Source organism: Dipteris shenzhenensis, chromosome 23, assembly GCF_047967505.1.
Source record: "Dipteris shenzhenensis isolate YYH24624 ecotype China chromosome 23, Dip_SZ_1.0, whole genome shotgun sequence".
Classification (NCBI taxonomy): Eukaryota; Viridiplantae; Streptophyta; class Polypodiopsida; order Gleicheniales; family Dipteridaceae; genus Dipteris; species Dipteris shenzhenensis.
In genome coordinates this window covers 15,096,098-15,110,520 of record NC_141618.1, presented here as the reverse complement: position 1 = coordinate 15,110,520, position 14,423 = coordinate 15,096,098, and positions in this window count along the sequence as shown.

The following is a 14,423-nucleotide window of genomic DNA, read 5'->3' as shown; positions in this document are numbered from 1 at the left end:
CGGCCATGTCATGTTGTGGAGAAGTCAAAGGGATTTCCTGAATTTTAAGGGGGAAATCAGGGCAGAGGGTTGTCAGAGGCATTGTCCAAATCGTACTTGCATGCAAATTTGGCGAGCATAGTTGTCGGAGGTGTTGGCTAGAGCGTAGTTGCATGCAGATTTGCTGAGAGGTGGAACGGGTGCCTCGACCGTCACAAGTGTAGGTGTTGATGTAGGTGTGTTAGAGAGATTAGAGATGTGTTAGTGTTATAGGTACCGTCATGTTAATAATGTGCCTAGGATTGTCCTACGTGAGTAAGGAAATGTGCCGGTGTAGACGGATCGTCAATCGAACGCCACGATGGAAATTTATGAGCAAATTAGTACGAAAAGGGGCCTACACAGGGATGACAAAATGGTGTGCAATGGGTTGAAAAAATACCCCATAGCGTGGTGTTTTTGTGTGTGAAATTGTGGTTCAAATGAGGTCCAATTTGGCTGCCAAATGGATGAGCTATGATGGGTTAAAGTTCGAGTTAAATGTGCCCTTTTGTGTGTTGGGGGGGGGGTTCCATTGATCAAAAGTTGGGTGTGAATGTGCTTTAAGTCTAACTGAGGGAGAGTAACTATCACTTAGTTCAATTACTCTAACTTAACTAATGGTGGTTAGTTCAATTACTCTAACCTAACTGATTCTGGCTAATCGGGTCGTATTCCGATGAGAGACATAGGATTAAGTGTGGTAAGCAAACATAGTGCATGCATGTGTGAAAGGGACGTGCATCGTCATGATTGGGGTAATGAAGGCTTTCGCCTTCATTGGGGGTTGCAGGGTTTAGGAGGAGTTTAAGGGTTAGAGGGAGGTTCAAGGTGTAAAAGGAGGTTCCAATGTTCAGAGAGAGGTTCCAAAGTTTAGAAGAGGTTTAAGGGTTAGAAGGAGGGACAACACCAAGCTGCATTTCCAAGTTTCTCAATGAAGGGCACTCAATGCTTTAACTACATTCCCCTATCCATATATGAAGACTTTGCACCGATGTTCTCACAAAGTTCCTTAACAAAACCTATCCTAGCATGGTGATCTTGACATGATTTCACATTCAATGTAGCAACTCTATTAGTGCATTTTGATTCTTCCAAATCTAGTTCTTAAGGCCATGACACATATGATGGCCTGATCTTGGAGCTTCTTTTTAGAACTCAAGCTCTAAGCCTCAATTGTGCCTATGTCAATCCTCAAGGCACATATTAAAGACAATTCTTTGCACACACACAGAGAAACCCTAATGAATAAACTACTCAAGGGCAAGGATAGTGAAGATGCTGTAAATTTCTCCTTACCTATTTGAATTCTAACATAAACCCTTGTTAGAATCATTATTTTACCAATCAATCTTTATAGGCTAAAATATGCACACAACATCTTCGTTCACTTCTCCACCATCTTCTCCTCTACTATCCCACGACCAACACACACACGTGCGCGCGCACGCACGCACGTGCATGCACACGCATATGTCCTACTTCTCTCGTTAGGGGGGATTTGGAGTCTGGACTAAAAAATGGCCTCATAAGGAATGGATTAGGAAAATGGATTAAGACTAACAAGGCCTTGAGAGGGTTCCTTCACCCTCTAAAATGTGCACCTCCCTAAGCTTTGGATCATACTCAAGGGTGATCCTCAAATGAATCCAAGAGAGGATGTGGAAAATAGATGTTAAAAAGTTGAGGCAATGAAGATTTGGGATTAGAAGATGGAAAGAGAGAAGAATAAAAAGGGATAAAGCAACAAAAGATTTGAGATTAGAACATAATGATGTGGTGAGAGGAACAAGGTAAATAGGAATGGTTTAGATAAATTTTTGGAAGGGTCTCAACCATGTTTTCCAATTATTAAATTTCAAAATTTTGAAGAAAGTGGTATCTATGGATAGTTTTGGGAAGGGGGACTACCTTGTTGAGTAAATAGGGGTAGTTTCTTGGAGAGAGGGATCCCCTCTATGTAGGAGGGGGACGTGCACCTTTTGGGAGATAGTGGAAACACGACTCATCAGTGCAATGGAAACAAGAATGTCAACAAATAAACATTAGATCGACTATGGGAGCAAGCAACAAAACATGTCGATCTATAAAGTGTTGAGAATTAGAGGATCATAGCATCCATACCACATCAGAACTAGTGAAGTAAGTGTCTAAGGTTATAATCGTGTGCTAGGCCTATGACACATATACATGCTATCTTGCAATTGGTTGTAATAACCTCCTTGCATGTGCGACCTTTGGAGGTGGAGTGCTTGGTGTAGGACAAGTGACTCTTCCATTTGGCTACGTAAAGCCTTGTACATGAGTGTGTGAGACATCTTATGAGTTGTACCTTCTTAGTGATCAATCAATACTTTAAATGCTTTGTTAGTGCTTTCATGTCTCATTCCACATTCCACTTTAGCTTCAATTTGAAATGCAACATGGTATCAGAGAATTTGGGTAGCTCATTCTCTTAATAGTGAGAGAGATTAAGAATTCTCATCCACCTCCATTGTGAGATTCTTGTGAGAGTTCTTCTCCTGAGAGAGAGAGAGAGAGAGAGAGAGAGAGAGAGAGAGAGAGACTATCCTACTCTAGAAAAGAGGTAGATAGCTTGTCCATTTGAGAAAGACTCTGTGTTCATTTCTTCTTGTGCAAGACTTCACTTCCTTTTATTTCTTTATGCAAGGCAACCTATAGGGTAAAGGGGCCAGTCTTGTGAACCCCTATCTTTTTCATAGTGTAAGGGGCTACGCCTATAGTTTTTTTGATGTTTTTCAAAATGTAAGGGCATTGCATGAATGGAAATAGAGAAAGGATATAATTTTTCCCAAAAAAAAGAGAAAAAAATATTAACTTGGTGGAAAACCTACATACCCAATACTAAAGGCACTAGTGGGCCAATACTATGCCACATTTAGACTATCTTAACTTTTCATAAGAGCTTGACACCTAAGCATATTTTTCCTTTTTCATGCCTCTTTATTTGATCGAGGGTGCTGACCTTTTAAAGGCACCCCCCTCTTTACTAGCCCCTTTACCCTAGAAGGTTCCAGCAAAGCCCAGGCTCTAAAGAGGGTGGGAAAGGCTGGAAAAAGCACGCTCCCAGTTGGGTTGACTCAAGTTGACTCAAGTCGTTAGTCTTCACTTGCTTCAAATTGCCATTGTGTTCTCTGGTATGGCAAGCGGCTCAATAAGTAAGGACCAAATCAAAGCATTCAGACCATCTTCTAATTAGATCTTTAGTGCTCAATAAGTAAGGACCAAATCAAAGCACTTCCAATTAGATCTTTAGTTCAAGTAGACATACTAAAACAATGCCAGTTCATGAATTTCTTATCGTTATCAATCATGAAAGTAGAATTCCAAGAAGTCTTGCACGCGGACCAAGCAAAGTTTTGAGAACCAATTTCGACAGAGGACAGGTATATAAATTTAAATCAAATATGTCTGATCATCTGGCACAGAATTGAGGAGTGATGTATCTTTGAGAGTATCACCGCTGCACTTACACTTCACTAGATAGAATTCTATACTATTACTTAAGGAGAGAAATACCATAACTACCACGTGGAGAGAATTTGGAGGTTAGGAAAGTGGCTCGGGGAGCAATTTTAGAGGTTGAGAGAAAGTCCGAAGGTTTGGTGGAAAAGTGCCACGTGTCACCGAGCGTAGGAAGAGAAATACCATAGCTGCCACATGGAGAGGATTTGGAGGATAGGAAAGTAGCTCGGGGAGCAATTTTAGAGGTTTAGAGAGAGATTCCAGAGGTTTGGTGGAAAAGTGCCAAGTGTCACCGAGTGTAGGAGTGGTCGCGAGATTGCCACATGGCATGGAGTGAGGCGATTGGCTTGTAGACACACTGCAAGGGGTGGAGCGCAAGGGGGGGCAGAGCAGCTCCCCACAAAAGTAGAGATTGTGACATGTGGCAGAGGCACGACAGCCACAAAATCAACGTGGCGAGAGGTGGCAGAAACAGGATCCACGCGGTGGGATGCGGTCTGCAATTTCCATCATTGAGTGGCAGGCGACTACTGGCCCGACGGTTGTAAGGTAGAAGGCTGGCAGGGGACTACTGGCCCAACATCAGCTCGCGCCACATGGCACGAATACACTAGGTGAGGTGGTACCTTTTTCTCAGGTCCTACACGGTTGATGCACATGTGGCGACGTAGGAGGCACGCAACATGATGTCACATCAATTGCAGGAAGGCTGCAGTAGTCTCACAGACTCGCAAATCAGTCGAGGGGCAGAGCTAAACTAGCACGACTGCAAGAGGTGACAACTGCTGACGTGGTGACACTCTGGAGTCTACAAACTGCACAAACGACTTGGTGGCCGGGCAGACTCGCAGACATGGCAGAGAGAGAGAGACGCAAAGAGAGGACTTATATTATACATATATTTTAATATATAGTAACATATATATAATAAAACCATATATAATATATTAAATAACTATAATATAAATATAAATATAATAATATATATATACATAGAGAGAGAGATCTTCAATATAATATAATATTTATATATAGTAGATATATTATAACATGGCATATTGTATAACAGATTCTATTAAAAAATTATATGTATATTTGTGTGTGTGTGTGTGTGTGCATGCTATTTTCACACCAAAAAAAGGTATGTGTGTGTACTATGTGAGAGAGAGAGAGAGAGAGAGGGGGGGGGGGGGGGGGGAGGAGGGATACCATAATATATTGTGAAGAGAGAGAGAGAGAGAGAGGGGGGGGGGGAGCGGGGGGGAGCCGAGAGAGCAAGAGGGGGGAGAGAGAGAGAGAGAGAGAGAGAGAGGTAGATACACATATATAAAAATAAATATGTAAGTATAAATATATAAATAAATGAGGGGGGGGGGGAAAGAATATATATATATATATATACAATATGGGGAGAGAGAGAGAGAGAGAGGGGGGGGGGAGGGAGGGAGGGAGGCAGGGGGGCAGAGAGAGAGAGAGAGGGGGGGGAGCGAGGGAGGGAGGGGGAGAGAGAGAGAGGGGGGGAAGAGAGAGAGAGAGAGAGAGAGGTATATACATACATATATAAATATAAATATGAAAGTATAAATATAAATAAATGAAAAAAAGAGAAAAAAAATATATATATATATATAATATGGGGGGAGAGAGAGAGAGAGAGAGAGAGAGAGAGAGAGAGAGGGAGGGAGGGAGGGAGGGAGGGAGGAAGGGAGGGAAGGGGGCAGAGAGAGAGAGAGAGAGAGGGGGGGGGGAGAGGGGCAGAGAGAGAAAGAGAAGTAACGAAAAAGAAACAGAAAGAGTGAAGTAGAGAGAGAGAGAGGAAGAGAGAGGGAGGAGAGAGTGAGAGAGAGAGAGTGGGGGTGGCAAGAAGAGAAGAGAGAGAGAGAGAGAGACAAAGGGGGGGGGGGGGGGAGACAAAGAGATACATAGAGAGAGAGGTATATACATACATATATAAATATAAATATGCAAATATAAATATAAATAAATGGGAAAAATAGAATACATAGATATATATACAATATGGGGGGGAGAGAGAGCGAGAGAGAGAGGGAGGGAGGGAAGGGGGCACAGAGAGAGAGAGGGGGGGGCAGAGAGAGAGAGAGAGAGAGAGAAGTAACGAAAAAGAGAGCGAGGGGGGGAGAGGAGAGAGAGAGAGAGAGGGAGGGAGGGCAGAGAGAGAAAGAGAGAAGTAAGGAAAGAGAAAAAGAAAGAGTGAAGTAGAGAGAGATTCCAATAAATATATGTATATATATAATTTATATTTAAATGAAAATGTATATCTTTAACCTATGAATCACGGACACGGAAAAAAAAGAGAGGACAAGTGGCAACTTGGAGGAGAAGAGCCTGCCACGGGTCACACAGAAGGAGCTCTTGGATAGAGGCTTGGAGGGGAGAGGAGGTGGAAAGACAAGAGGCAGCTTTAAGGGCAAGGAGGAGATAGAAGGTCAACAGAATGGATGAGATAGAAGATCAATGGAAGGTCACCTTCTAGAGGAAGGAGGAGATGGAAGGTTAATGGAATGAAAGGAGGAGATGGAAGGTCTCAGAGCCATGGGTTAAGACCTAGCCAAAATTTAAGAATCAAAGATCCACCTTTAGATGGGGAGTGGTTGAGGATGGTTATGCATCTTTGCCCGTGCAAGCACAGGTTTAGTACTCGTATATATATATACATATAATTTATTTGTTTATATATATTTACTAAAACATAAGCATGTATTTTTTTATATAAATATATATTTTATATAAATTTTTATTTCTATATATATAGATATAAACAACTATATTTATACATATATATTTATATATTTTACATTTATATATATATACATATATTTATGTATGTATATTTATTTATTTAGATAAACAAGAAAAAAACATATATATATATATATAGAGAGAGAGAGAGAGAGAGAGAGAGAGAGCACAAAGTCAATTTTTGATAAACAAAAAAACATTTTTAAAGGAATCTATGATCACAACTTTGTGACCCGACGTAGAAGAGGGGTCAGGTTACTTGTGTTGTATAACTTAACGACACTTTCTAGCTTCGCCATGGCTCAAGCTGCCATAGCCCTTGCGTAAATCGTTCACTTTGGAAAGCACTTTCAGCATTGAGACTCTAGCAATGCCTCGTAGTAAACTTCCACCAACTTTTTTGGTCCTATCGCTACTGCCATAGCCATCGCCCCAACAACCAGCACACGAGATAGAGTTTCTCTTATGGCTCCCCACTTCCCAACCCCTTCCATCTCACAAGCTGCTGGCAAGCTTCAAGTGTGCCTGATGCAAACGAGCAACGGTAATTTTGAGCTTACGGGTCAATTGCATCTATTGTGGCAGCACCAACACTTTTGCAGTCATGGGTTTAGCATCCAAGGTTGCCCATCACTTTGCCAAACCGCAATGTGGGTACCGTCCACTTTCTCCTCCATAACAAAACCAAGCTGAGCATAGGCTGGCGTCTTAAAGCAGTTACAAAGATTTTTTTCTATCCTGAAACCTGATAGAGCATGCTCAACTACACTTTCCCTTAGCTTATGCTTGTGGACGTACTCACTTCTCAACAGAATAGGAAGGTAGAACTGGGATAACCCTTAACAATTCTCCAACCTATACTTTCGAGCCTGAAATCATTCTACCTTTACTATTTTCCATCATCACTTAGGGACCTACTGGGGGCTTGGACTTTCAGACTAAGAAAGACTAGACTGAGCAAAAATGAATAGAGCTTTGTGAAAGAAGGGGAAACTAGACACTGCCTTCTCTCTTCCCTTCACTTAGTCGCACGACGACGTCTCTTGGACTCCTTTCATACACTCTCTTGTGAAGATTCTTCTCTCTTCATACTTAGTCACCCAACGATGGAGAAAAGATCTTGCGACTCAGGAGCTCACATGCCTTTCCACAAAGCTACTATATTGGTTACCCTTGCATAGAGCAATAGATAGTTTTTATTTCTCTTTCTGACTATCATTCTTTTTGTCTGAGTAGTTATGTTGTACCAACGTGAAACTTTGACGTTCTTTTGATGTGTCGACATCTTGCTTGCTTAAGCACTAGCAAGTAACTTAGGCAAACTTGCTTGTAAATTAATGGAGAATGTAAATGTCATCATCAACGTGATAAATTAGTTTGGAGACATTGTCGTCAACATCATCTAATATTGAGCCTTAATCTATTGTAACGAACGATTTTCGCACGTACATAAGGATCCAAACATCGCCTCTAGCCCAAATGCACTTAAATAGACTATATTATGCACTCTAAAAAGGTGAAACCTATCCTCAGACAATAGTAACCTCTTACAAAAAGAGAAGCAGCAGCATAAAACAGCAACGTCCTCAGTAATTGTTGAGAGATGCATCAGGAACATGAAATGAGAAGCTGGTAGACTCTTCATTTTCGCTTGCTCTAAAATCAACAAGATCAGTAGCAAGAACAGTAACAGTATGAACAACAAGAGGAACACCCTGGGCACGGTCAATAGATAGCTCACTGCTTTTGGATGAACTCTGATGATGTACAAATGTTACTCATGATAATATAATATATCTTTTTCCTGCCCAAAAAAAAAAGGAAAAAGAGGTAAAACCTAAAAGTTGAAACAATTCCATGTGAATCAATACTAACTCCATAAAAAATTCCATGTGAATCAACACTAACTCCATCAAACCTACAATGACTAGCAAATTAATTGCTACTACAGTCTCGTAAATTAATCAACCTTCATTGTGATAATCACAACCTAGGAAACTTTGGTCCCCTTTCAATAAACTTACAAGACCCCTACAAGACCATAGGGTACAAACATTGATCCCCATTCAAAACCATTTATGCAAGTGCGATCAAGTAGAAGGCTAACTCCAATTCTTTTCGACCCTTTACACAAGTAACACCATGGACCAAAGATGGGATGAAGGCGAAAGACATAAAGGCGTGGATGCAACCAAGTTTTTCAAACAATTGCATGAAAATCACAACAATAATGAAAGATGACATCTTGGAAACTTGAATTGCCAAAATTCAATGGACAAGGCCGCTCGAAATTGTTTCTAACTCTTTGAGATAATGTGCCATGCTAGAGGGAAGCAATCCAAAGATGCAAAAGCAATATTGTTTTGCCATGACCTTATTTGATGATGAATCTTTTGAATGTTACCTAGACCTATTAATATTCTCTAATCAATTCACGAAAAGATTCCACATTGAACAAGTTCAAGATGACCCCATCCTACAACTAGGAAACATAACGAAAATATGTGTGGAGGATTGAGCACATGATTGCCAAGTGTAATTTCCACCCTAACGAAAAACACTTAATAGCTTGGTTCCATCTGGACTGACTCTTCACAAGCAGTGATGATGATGAATCTAGTCATCCTTATAATAAGTCCTTAGGAAGGAAGGACAAAAGAAGCCACGACTAACAAGTGAGGACCAAGAGAAAGCAATGGCCACAAAGGTAAAAGAGAAAAGAATGCAAGCTATTACCAAAAGCTAAGTCCAACCCCTTAATGCCTACATATCTAAGAATGGAAAACATGTGATGCCTCACTACATGGCTAACCACACCACAATGTGAAATGAATATGGAGATCGAGATTTAGGCTAGTATGGAACTATCCACCAAAGCTATGGTATCCAATATCCAATATTATGTAAATACATGTTTTTTCAACACGAGAGTTTGTCAATCCAAACTATCTTAACAATACAACAAATTTCACTGTACAAGCATTAAATACAAAAGCTCCATGGCAAAATCCCATTCTGGTGTGGACACAAATGCCTCAATTTTTTAGAGACAGTTATCCTTGATTATATCCCCAATCTTCAATTCCCATTTCGGTAGTAGTTCTAACGCAACAAATCCAATGTTGTATACTAGATCTACAAAAAAAAAACTATCCAAGATCTTCACCAAAACTAAATGCAACCATATGAGCATACCATACCATACTCAAGGCCAGCTATTCCTTTTCATTTAAGGTGCATACTTGAAAGTAACACTCCCTAGAGAATTTACTATACCAACCCTACGAATGGCAAATAAAAAATGTTTAACACCTCCATTGTCAAAAATCCAACTCCCACTTAGCACAAGAGCCCAAAACAATGGAGCAAAGCATACAATCATCAAAGTCCAACTCCCACTTAGCACAAGAGCCCAAAACAATGGAGCAAAGCATACAATCATCAAAGCTACCTATCATAGAGAAGTTAACCCTCGAAGAGCAACGAAGGAAAGCACAACCAAAACAAAAATCCCTCGAGCCTATAATACCAAGCCTACGCATGGCAACTCAAGAACGATTGGAAGAATGAACTCCCACAAAGAAAGGTTGTACCCACTATCATGCCATGTCAAAAGGAAAACAAAGAAAGTATAACCAAAACAACATTTTCAAAATTCTCAAAAATCCAATACTTCTTCCTACTTGTTACAAAAGCCCAATACAACGCAGCATAGAATCTTTAAAGGTCCTTGTCATAAGGAAGTAAACCCTTCGAGGAAAGCACAACCAAAGCAAAATTTCCCTCAATACCTAAATTGTTAGAAATCCAACTTCCACTTGGCACAAAAGCCCATAGCAATGCCACGAACCATAGAATAATCCAAGATCCCCGTCACAAGATAGAATCATCAAAGATCCCTATAATAGAATAGGAATCATCCAAGATCCTTATCATAGGAATTAGGAACCCTCTAATAGAAGCTAAAAGACACTTCATAACAATCAAACCTCTTATAATCAAACACGTAAGGTCAGACGCAGTAGCTAGACAACCAATGATAGAGAGTCATGAGACAATTCTAGTAGTCATTAGGCTACGACGGAATTGCAACAGAGTACTATTAGGGAGCTATGCAAGCAAGGAGCGAGCATGCAACCAACCGATATTCAACAAGAACACCACATAAGGGAGCAAGCCGAATTGACGGAGCCATGATGGAGTGTGGAGGCACAAGTAAGGATCACCATGGATGCTAAGCGAATCCTGGAATGCTCATCAGAAACCCGCCACGAGAAGATCACACAAATCTAATGAAAAGAATCGAGACATCAAGTTGACGAAGAGATTGCTAAGGGTAGCTATTTCAAGGTGACACAATTCGCATCTCATCAAAGATGCAAGAGTGTGGCAAACAAATTGGATGATAGAAGAGGAGAGAAGATGTAGAGCAAGTCAGCTCATGCTTTCTAACAAGCTTACGACCTCAATCTAGAAAGACCTATTAATTTTGTGTACCTTCGGTTATCATTTTTAATTTTGTGTACCTTCGGTTATCATTTTTTCCTTTTCACCCCACTTTCTCCGAGACAAATTAATGGATTTTTTTCGAACTACGTTCACCTATTGAGAAGATTAAAGTAAGTCAATTTAACTTTAGCTTTTTAACAAGCTTAAAACCTCAATCTAGAAAGATCCATTAATTTTTGGTGTACCCCTCACTTTCACGAAGACAAATTAATGGATTTTTTTCAAACAAGACCCCCTATTCAAACAATTGATGCAAAGACTAAACAAGCCATGTGTCTTTGTTTTTGACTAAGCATGTATCAATCACCTATAAATGACAAATGTTATATCCATTTATGAAAACCATCACCAATGCAAAACTACACAAAGTTTCAACCACAATAACTTTGCCACGAGCAACAAAATATATGAATGCATCCACTCAAGAGAGACAATGCAACCTACCATGGATGAAAACAAGAAATATAACTCAGATTCAAAATTGCTACCATAAGCCACTGCAAAATTAGGAAACAAGTAACAGGCAACATCATTTGACATGAAGCTACATGTGATGACACTTCCCCCCTCCAAGTTCCTTCATATATAACAAAACAACTTATTCCACTGCATGCTATTTTATTGGGTACATCTTTTGACAACTATACACCTCTTTGTTTCTACCTTAGGTTAAACCTTTCTTTGACAAAGCTTCTCACCATTCTACACATGCTTTGTTTGATATAACCCCACCACTTGCCATCAACCCTTTGCAGATGTAGACCCCCCCCCCCCCTCTCCTCTCTCTCTCTCTCTCTCCAACTTTGTAGATCCTCACATCCTTTCAACAAATTGTAGATTCTCTATAATTTTACCTTCTTTTCTTTAACAAAGCTTCTCGCCACTCCACACATGCTTTGATGTAACGTGTCGATTATCCTCAACACTTTGTAGATCCTCACATCCCCGCCTCCCCTCTCTCTCTCTCTCTCTATATATATATATATATCTCTCTCTCAAGATCCTCCCACATCCCCACCCTCTCTTGAGGAGGATGTGAGAGGATCTACGTGTTGAGGACAAATGACAGGTTATAGATCCCCACATCCCCCGCTCTCTCTATATAGAAAGAGAGAGATCCTCTCACATCCCCCCGAGAACAAATGACGGGTTATAGATCCTCACATCCCCCCCCCCTCTCTCTATATAGAGAGAGAGCAATTGACGGGCTATATATATATATCCTCACATCCCCCCCCTCTCTCTCACTTGTTTTTCGCCCCCCCCTCTCTCTCTATATATAGAGAGAGCAATTGACAGGCTATATATACATCCTCACATCCCCACCCTCTCTCTTGAGGAGGATGTGAGAGGGTCTACAAAGTGTTGAGGACAAATGACAGGTTAAAGATCCTCACATTCCCCCCCTCTCTCTATATAGAGAGAGAGATCCTCTCACATCTCCCACCCGAGAACAAATGACGGGTTATAGATCCTCACATCCCCCCCCTCTCTCTCTATATAGAGATAGCAATTGACGGGCTATATATAGATCCTTACATCCCCCCTCTCTCTCATTTGTCCTCGGGTGGGGGATGTGAGAGGATCTCTCTCTCTATATATATAGAGAGAGAGGGGGGGGATGTAAGGATCTATTACCCATCATTTGTCATCAACACTTTGTACATCCTCTCACATACAGCCTGTCAATTGCCCTCAACACTTTGTAGATCCCCACACGTCCCCCCCTCTTCTCTCTCTCTCTCTCTCTCTCTCTCTCTCTCTCTATATATATATATATATATATCAACACTTTGTAGATCCTCTCACATCCCCCAACTCTCTCTCTCTCTCTCTCTCTCTCTCTCTCTCTATAACCCATCACTTGCCCTCAACACTTTGTAGATCTTCACATCCCCCCCCCCCTCTCTATACATATATATATATACATATATAAAAACCCATCCATTCACCTCAACGCTTTCTATATCCTCTTTCTCTCTCAAACCCTCCGCCCCCGCCCCCGCCCCTGCCCCCCTTCTCTCTGTCTCTCTCAACCCGTCAATTGCCCTCAACACTTTTACATCCTCGGCACCCATATAACACATCTGGATGAAGGAAAGATCTATTTACTGCAACTCACCACCAACTGAAAACCCACCAAAACCATCTCAATTACACAATGACAGTTCAAAAAGCATACCTTTCACCACCGCAACATGCATCAATTAAATGGACATTGCAACGTCTTGCAAGAGCAGTCTACATCCTTGGACAAATTTCAAACATATAATATTTGACCAACAGTCAACATTTTGTGTATGCCAGACTTGCCAGTGCTAGATGCAACATCCAAGAGGGGTTGGGCAGAGCTCCTCCTAACCCACTTTTGAGAGACGTTAGGTAGAAAAGGGCACTATGTTTTTAGGCGAGTAAAGCCATACTCTGCTGCAGGCAGTATTGCAAACAGAAGCTCGTACACGCAGCATGTGAATTTCTTAAGCAAGTACAGCCATGCAGCCATACTATGCTCTGAGGGTAGTATTGATAAGCTCCTACACGCTGCATCTGCATTTACAGCAAATGACTTGCATAAGAAGCGTCAGAAGGGAGAGATGGCTAGGGGACCACAGCAATTCCAGCATGGGGAATGGAATGCAGACATAGGCTAGAAGAAAAATACAGAGTACCATCTTCCTCGGGGAATTTTTTAACTTTCCACAGAGTCGGTGGAAGATTAAAAACCAATTAAACAAAACAAAACTTTTCAAAACAAACTTGTCTCACGCCTTAAGACTACAAAAGGACAATCTGTTTTTAATAAAGCCATATTCTGCTGAGGGTAGTATTGCAGGCAGAAGCTCCTACACGCATATGCACTTTACAGCAAGTGACTTGTATAACAAGCATCAAAAAGGGAGAAGGCTAAGGGCACGCAATGGCAGTTCATATGGGCTAGAAGAAAAATACATCCAGAATCAGTGGAAGATAAAAAACCCAATTAAATTAAACAATACAAAACTTTTCATAAGATACTTTGCTTATGCCTTACACATGCATGTAAGGAGTAGATGTATGCAAATTGTATAAACATACAAAGCATTCAGACAGTCTGTTCGCAGTCCCACTCAACCTCCTCACTCATCTACCATATATATTATTCCCAACTCACCTGCAACTCCAACTATCTACTGCTAGATTAAAGCTTTGGCAAAGTTATGGAGGCATCCTCACTCATCTACTATATGTATTGTCCCCAACTCGCCTGCAGCTCTAAACTTTTGCTGGTGCTATACTAAAGCTTTGACAAAGTTATGGGGGGCTTCCTCTACCAACGGAAGCTTTCATTTACCAAAAAGAAGCATACAAGGACTGGTATTTACAAAAATATGTCCCCTACAAGATGAAAAATCAGAAAACCAATTAATTAGTCTCGCGCAGGGGGAGTGGTATAAAAAAGGTAATCAGGAATTGCTGCTGGGTGCGTTAATGGATTTCTATTCCCACATCTCAGCTTTTCCTCAAACGGCTCACTTGTAATTCAGTTTTCTGTTACCCAGGCAAGATCTCTCTCCAAAACTTTGACGATAATTCAGCAGAAACACAAAGCTTCCTCAGGGCATGATGAAAGGTTTGCAAAGCTTTGGATTAAATGTAAGCAGAAAGATCAC